Source organism: Nerophis ophidion, linkage group LG10 (genome assembly GCF_033978795.1).
Source record: "Nerophis ophidion isolate RoL-2023_Sa linkage group LG10, RoL_Noph_v1.0, whole genome shotgun sequence".
Lineage (NCBI taxonomy): Eukaryota > Metazoa > Chordata > Actinopteri > Syngnathiformes > Syngnathidae > Nerophis > Nerophis ophidion.
The window spans coordinates 50,969,285-50,977,200 of NC_084620.1; the positions used below are offsets into that span (position 1 = coordinate 50,969,285).

At 37.8% G+C, this 7,916-nt stretch overlaps 1 long non-coding RNA gene across 3 annotated transcripts in view; it reads right to left on the minus strand.

The window, feature by feature from the left end:
- Positions 1-3,086: 3,086 nt before the first annotated feature.
- LOC133559919 (uncharacterized) overlaps positions 3,087-7,916 on the minus strand; it is a 92,508-nt gene continuing 87,678 nt past the window's right edge. For 2 of the 3 annotated variants that reach the window (XR_009808334.1, XR_009808333.1), the window contains 4 exons: positions 5,771-5,909; positions 5,099-5,215; positions 4,760-4,898; positions 4,429-4,558 (listed from right to left, as the gene is read on the minus strand). This is a non-coding gene — a long non-coding RNA (uncharacterized LOC133559919). Of the gene's footprint in view, positions 3,202-4,428; positions 4,559-4,759; positions 4,899-5,098; positions 5,216-5,770; positions 5,910-7,916 lie in introns of those variants that run through there. The other variant, XR_009808335.1, reaches the window with a different exon arrangement.

The window sequence follows — 7,916 nt, forward strand, 5'->3', positions numbered from 1 at the left end:
TTATTTTGGTCAAACAACGTAAACAAACCTGAGAATGACTATTTTCTGCATGTTTAGTGCCAGGAAGTTACGGCTGTGTAACATGTATTTGCCCTGTGACTCTTATTTAAGTATGCAGTCATTTTTTCTGAAATTCATTCGCGAATTTTGTTGGTGTTTATTGCGGTGAAGAAACGTAAACAAACCTGAGAAAAACTATTTTCTGCAGGTTTGGTGCCAGGAAGTTACGGTGTGTAACATGTATTTGGTCTGTAATTTCTATTTAAGTATGCGGTCATTATCAGAATTTCATTCATGAATTTTGTTGGTGTTTATTTCGGTCAAGAAATGTAAATCAACCTGAGAATGACTATTTTCTGCAGGTTTAGTGCCAGGAAGTTACGGTGTGTAACATGTATTTGGTCTGTAATTTCTATTTAAGTATGCGGTCATTATCAGAATTTCATTCATGAATTTTGTTGGTGTTTATTTCGGTCAAGAAATGTAAATAAACCTAAGAATAACTATTTTCTGCAGGTTTAGTGCCGGGAAGTTATGGCTGTGTAACATGTGTTTGGTCTGTTATTCCTATTTAAGTTTGCAGTAATTCTTTTCAGAATTTCATCCATGAATTTTGTTGGTGTTTATTGCAGTCAAGAAACGTAAACAAACCTGAGAAGAACTATTTTCTGCAGGTTTAGTCCCGGGAAGTTTTGGCTGTGTAACATGTATTTGGTCTGTTATTTCTATTTAAGTATGCAGTATTTTTTTCAGAATTTCATTCATGAATTTTGTTGGTGTTTATTTCGGTCAAGAAACTTAAACAAACCTGAGAATGACTATTTTCTGCAAGTTTAGTGCCAGGAAGTTACGGGTGTGTAACATGTTTTGATCTGTTATTCGTATTTAAGTATGCAGTCAATTTTTTCAGAATTTCATTTATGAATTTTGTTGGTGTTTATTTCCGTCAAAAAACTTAAACAAACCTAAGAATGACTATTTTCTGCAAGTTTAGTCCCAGGAAGTTACGGATGTGTAACATGAATTTGTCCTGTTATTCTTATTTAAGTATGCAGTCATTTTTTTTTTTAATTCATTCGTGAATTTTGTTGGTAATTATTGCGGTGAAGAAACGTAAAAAAAACCTGAGAAAAACTATTTTCTGCAGATTTGGTGCCAGGAAGTTACGACTGTGTAACATGTATCCATCCATCCATCCATCCATCCATCCATCCATTTTCTACCGCTTATTCCCTTTTGGGGTCACGGGGGATGCTGACGCCTATCTCAGCTACAATCGGGCGGAAGGCAGGGTACACCCTGGACAAGTCGCCACCTCATCCCAGGGCCAACACAGATAGACAGACAACATTCACACCCACATTCACACCCTAGGGCCAATTTAGTGTTGCCAATCAACCTATCCCCAGGTGCATGTCTTTGGAAGTGGGAGGAAGCCGGAGTACCCGGAGGGAACCCACGCATTCACAGGGAGAACATGCAAACTCCACACAGAAAGATCCCGAGCCTGGATTTGAACCCAGGACTTCAGGAACTTCGTATTGTGAGGCAGACGCACTAACCCCTCTGCCACCGTGAAGTAACATGTATTTGGTCTCTTATTCCTATTTAAGTATGCAGTATTTTTGTCAGAATTTCATTCGTGAATTTTGTTGGTGTTTATTGCGGTGAAGAAATGTAAACAAACCTAAAAATAACTATTTTCTGCAGGTTTAGTGCTGGGAAGTTACGGCTGTGTAACATGTATTTGGTATGTCATTTCTATTTAAGTATGCAGTATTTTTTTCAGAATTTAATTTGTGAATTTTGTTGGTGTTTATTGCGGTCAAGAAATGTAAACAAACCAGAGAATAACTATTTTCTGCAGGTTTAGTCCCAGGAAGTTACGACTGTGTAACATGTATTTGACCTGTTATTCCTATTTAAGTATGCAGTGCTTGTAGGGAGATTGGCCGCTGGCGAACCGCCTTGCTTAACCTTTATTATTAGTTATTTTAGCATGTCTGCGAAGAAGAAGAAAACTAAAAAAGTACGGTGTTAAAAAAAAAAAGAGGCATCTAAAACTGAAACCGATTTGACACGTTTTACATGGGATATCAAAGGTTTTAACATTATTTATAAGTCAGAAAAGAGGGAATTCAACCGAGGTCCGACTTAAAAAAAAACGCTCCGGGGTCAAATATCATTTCTGGTCCTGTTCTACACCTTTACCGCGGCCATGAATGACGGCGGAGAGGGTGATTCGCTGCCTGGACTGAGCTCCTGCGAAATGCGGCGTGGTTTCGGGAGGAAAAAGGATTGCTCTGACTTCTGCCGGGATCTGTGGACCGGAAGAGTGGGTGCAGGGGTACTTTGTGCGCCGGTGCCAGGCAACGGGGAAGATTCCGGGCTCTCACAGATGGCGTTCCGAGCCGCCGGCGCTCTGCAGTCGGCGAGGCTCTCTCAGGTCCAATGCCGTCTTTTATTGTGAGTGAAGAGAAGTGAAAAGAAGACGGATCTCAGGGAATTCTACCACGTGTCTTATCCGGGGCCTGGTTTGCTCAGGACACGGACAATTGATCAAAGCCGTGGGTGTACTAGAAGTACCGTATTGTCTGGACTATAACGCGCACCGTTATTAAGCCGCACCAATCAAATTTTAGAATAGCACCGGACTATAAACCGCAGATATATACGTCGTGAAATGAGTTATTTACACATAAATATTCTGTACATAATTATTTAAATCCCTTAATTGTTTCCAAACAGTGTCTGCAACAAGGTAGTAAAACGGCTGATCAAACAAAACAGAAATCATGGTCATGGACCAGCTAGTCAGCTCTCCAATCAGCTAGCAGCTTTCATATCAGTTGACAAGGTTGCAAACTGTAAGTAGGTTAGAAAAACATATTGACTACGATTAAAAACTAGAGTAAAATTACAATTGTATTTTCTGGACTATAGAGCATATAAAACGCACACACTAAATGTAAAACAAAAAATATTTTCCTTTATAAGCCGCAGATATATACGTCGTGAAATGAGTTATTTACACGGAAATATTCTGCAAATATTTATTTACATAACTTAACTGTTTCCAAACAGTGTCTGCAACAAGGTAGTAAAACGGCTGATCAAACAAAACAGAAATCATGGTCATGGACCCGCTAGTCAGCTCTCCAATCAGCTGGCAGCTTTCATATCAGTTGACAAGGTTGCAAACTGTAAGTAGGTTAGAAAAACATATTGATTACCATTAAAATCAAGAGTAAAATTACTATTGTATTTTCTGGACAATAGAGTTTATAAACCACACCCACTAAATGTAAAACAAAAAATATTTTCCCTTATAAGCCGCAGATATATACGTTGTGAAATGAGTTATTTAGACGGAAATATTCTGTAAATGTTTATTTAGATACCTTAATTGTTTCCAAACGTTGTCTGTAACAAGGCAGTAAAACGGCAGATCAAACAAAACATAAGTCATGGTCATGGACTCGCTAGCTGCGCAACCTAGCTATCCAGTCAGCTAGCAGCTTTCATATCAGTTGACAAGGTTGTACACTGTAAGTAGGTTAGAAAAACATATTGAATACCATTAAAATCAAGAGTAAAATTACTATTGTATTTTCTGGACAATAGAGTTTATAAACCGCACCCATTAAATGTAAAACAAAAAATATTTTTCCATACAAGCCACAGATATACACCTTGTGAAATGAGTTATTTACGCCGAAATATTCTGTAAATGTTTATTTACATACCTTAATTGTTTCCAAATGTTGTCTGTAACAAGGCAGTAAAACGGCAGATCAAACAAAACATAAGTCATGGTCATGGACCCGCTAGCTGCGCAACTTAGCTGTCCTGTCATATAGCAACTCAAGGTTGTAAACTATAAGTAGGTTAGAAAAACATATTGAATACCATTAAAATCAAGAGAAAAACTACTATTGTATTTTCTGGACAATAGAGTTTATAAACCGCACCCGATAAATGTAAAATGAAAAATATTTTCCATACAAGCCACAGAAATACACCTTGTGAAATGAGTTATTTACGCAGAAATATTCTGTAAATGTTTATTTACATATCTTAATTGTTTCCAAACGGTGTCTGTAACAGGGCAGTAAAACGCGAATCAAACAAAACAGAAGTGATCGTCATTGACCCGCTTTTAGCCAGCTCTCCAATCAGCTAGCAGCTTTCAAATCAGTTGACAAGGTTGCAAACTGTAAGTAGGTTAGAAAAACATATTTACTACGATTAAAAACTAGAGTAAAATTACAATTGTATTTTCTCGACTATAGAGCATATAAAACAAACCCACTAAATGTAAAAAAAAAAAAAAAAATTCCTTTTTAAGCCGCAGATATATACGTTGTGAAATGAGTTATTTACACGGAAATATCCTGTAAACGTTTATTTACATACCTTAATTGTTTCCAAACGTCTGTAACAAGGCAGTAAAACGGCGGATCAAACAAAACATAAGTCGTGGTCATGGACCCGCCAGCTGCGCAACCTAGCTCTCCAGTCAGCTAGTAGCTTTCATAACAGTTGACAAGGTTAAAAACTGTAAGTAGGTTAGAAAAAACATATTGATTACCATTAAAATCAAGAGTAAAATTACTATTGTATTTTCTGGACAATAGAGTTTATAAACCGCACCCATTAAATGTAAAACAAAAAATATTTTTCCATACAAGCCACAGATATAGACCTTGTGAAATGAGTTATTTACGCAGAAATATTCTGTAAATGTTTATTTACATACCTTAATTGTTTCCAGTTGGTGTCTGTAACAGGGCAGTAAAACGGCGGATCAAACAAAACAGAAGTGATCGTCATTGACCCGCTTTTAGCCAGCTCTCCAATCAGCTAGCAGCTTTCATATCAGTTGACAAGGTTGCAAACTGTAAGTAGGTTAGAAAAACATATTGACTACGATTAAAAACTAGAGTGAAATTACAATTGTATTTTCCGGACTATAGAGCATATAAAACGCACCCACTAAATGTAAAACAAAAAATATTTTCCCTTTTAAGCCGCAGATATATACGTCGTGAAATGAGTTATTTACACAGAAATATTCTGTAACTATTCATTTACATACCTTAACTGTTTCCAATTAGTGTCTGCAACAAGGTAGTAAAACGGCTGATCAAACAAAACAGAAATCATGGTCATGGACCCGCTAGCCAGCTCTCCAATCAGCAAGCAGCTTTCATATCTGTTGATAAAGTTGCAAACTGTAAGTAGGTTAGAAAAACATATTGACTACGATTAAAAACTAGAGTAAAATTACAATTGTATTTTCTGGACTATAGAGCATATAAAACGCACACACTAAATGTAAAACAAAAAATATTTTCCTTTATAAGCCGTAGATTTATACGTTGTGAAATGAGTTATTTACACAGAAATATTCTGTAAATGTTTATTTACATGCCTTAATTGTTTCCAAACGGTGTCTGTAACAGGGCAGTAAAACGACGGATCAAACAAAACAGAAGTGATCGTCATTGACCCGCTTTTAGCCAGCTCTCCAATCAGCTAGCAGCTTTTATATCAGTTGACAAGGTTGCAAACTGTAAGTAGGTTAGAAAAACATATTGACTACGATTAAAAACTAGAGTAAAATTACAATTGTATTTTCTGGACTATAGAGCATATAAAACGCACCCACTAAATGTAAAAAAACAATTTTCCCTTATAAGCCGCAGATATATATGTTGTGAAATGAGTTGTTTACACAGAAATATTCTGTAAATGTTTATTTACATACCTTAATTGTTTCCAAACGTTGTCTGTAACAGGGCAGTAAAACGGCGGATCAAACAAAACAGAAGTGATCATCATTACCCCGCTTTTAGTCAGCTCTCCAATCAGCTAGCAGCTTTCATATCAGCTGACAAGGTTGCAAACTGTAAGTAAGTTAGAAAAACATATTGAATACAATTAAAATCAAGAGTAAATGTGTTAGCATATTAGTTAATAGCGCTAACTTGATTAAATTACGATAGCGCCTACAAATATGCATGAAAACACTCCTACAGAAATCACACATGGGACGCTTTTGGAAGTAAGAATTGTTTTAGTTACATTGGAAAACGTACAAACGTCGCTGGGAGCCATGAATGAAGGAAGGAACGCTCTGGACGGCTAGAAGTTGGTCGTCCAAAAGATGGTGTCGTAGCATAAACAATAACACACTTTGTCAGTCTTCCGCTTGGGTTGAATAAAAACGACTGAACAAAAAAAACCTTATGGTGATGAGCGAACAAAATACATAATTTAGCTGCACAGTTTTACAAGCCGCAGGGTTCAAAGTGAAGGAAAAATGTGGTGGCTTATAGTCCAGAATTGAGGTTGGATAAAGTAGTTTTAGGGGGTGGGTACATGTGCAGCAGTCAAATATGCATGAAAACACTTCTACACACATCACACAGGGGATGGTTCAGTATGCATGAATTGTTTTAGTTAAATTGTAAACCTTACAAATGTTGCTGGGAGCGACGAATGAAGGAAGAAACGTTGTGGACGGCTAGAAGATGGTTGTCCAAAAGGTGGCGCCGTAGCATAAACAATAACGCACCATTTCAGTCTTCCGCTTGGGTTGAATAAAAACGACTGAACAAAAAACGTGATGCCCATTAGCGAACAACATAGAAAAATCAGATGCACCGTTTGACAAGCCGCAGGGTGCGAAGTGAAGGAAAAAATCAGCGGCTTATAGTACAGAATTGAGATTGGATTGGGTAGTTTTAGGGGGTGGGTAGATGGCAGCAGTCAAATATGCATGAAAACACTCCTACACACATCACATATGGGATGGTTCGGTAAACATGAATTGTTTTAGCTATATTGTAAAACTTACAAATGTTGCTGGGAGCGACGAATGAAGGAAAAAACGCTGTGGACGGCTAGAAGACTGTTGTCCAAAAGATGGCGCCATAGCATAAACAATAACACACCATTTCAGTCTTTTGCTCGGGTTGAATAAAAACGACTGAACAAAAAACGTGATGGCCATTCGCGAACAACATAGAAAAATTAGATGCACCGTTCGACAAGCCGCAGGGTGCGAAGTGAAGGAAAAAATCAGCGGCTTATAGTACAGAATTGAGATTGGATTGGGTAGTTTTAGGGGGTGGGTAGATGGCAGCAGTCAAATATGCATGAAAACACTCCTAAACACATCACACATGGGATGGTTCAGTAAGCACGGATTGTTTTAGTTATATTGTAAAACTTACAAATGTTGCTGGGAGCGACAAATGAAGGAAGGAACGTTGTGGACGGCTAGAAGATGGTTGTCCAAAATATGGCGCCATAGCACAAACAATAACACACCATTTCAGTCTTTTGCTCGGGTTGAATAAAAACGACTGAACAAAAAAACGTGATGGCTAACAACATAGAAAAATTAGATGCACCGTTCGACAAGCCGCAGGATGCGAAGTGAAGGAAAAAATCGGCGACTTATAGTACAGAATTGAGATTGGATTGGGTAGTCTTAGGGGGTGGGTAGATGGCAGCAGTCAAATATGCATGAAAACACTCCTACACACATCACACATGGGATGCTTTAGTAAGCACGGATTGTTTTAGTTATATTGTAAAACTTACAAACGTTGCACTGAGCGATGAATGAAGAAAGAAATGCTGGTCATCCAAAAGATGGCGTCATAGCATAAAAAAGTAACACACCTTCTCAGTCTTCCGCTTGGGTTGAACAAAAACGACTGAACAAAAAACCTTGATGGCTAACAACATAGAAAAATTAGATGCACCGTTCGACAAGCCGCAGGGTGCGAAGCGAAGGAAAAAATTGGCGGTTTATAGTCCAGAATTGAGGTTGGATTGTGTAGTTTTAGGGGGTGGGTAGATGGCAGCAGTCAAATATGCATGAAAACACTCCTATAGACATC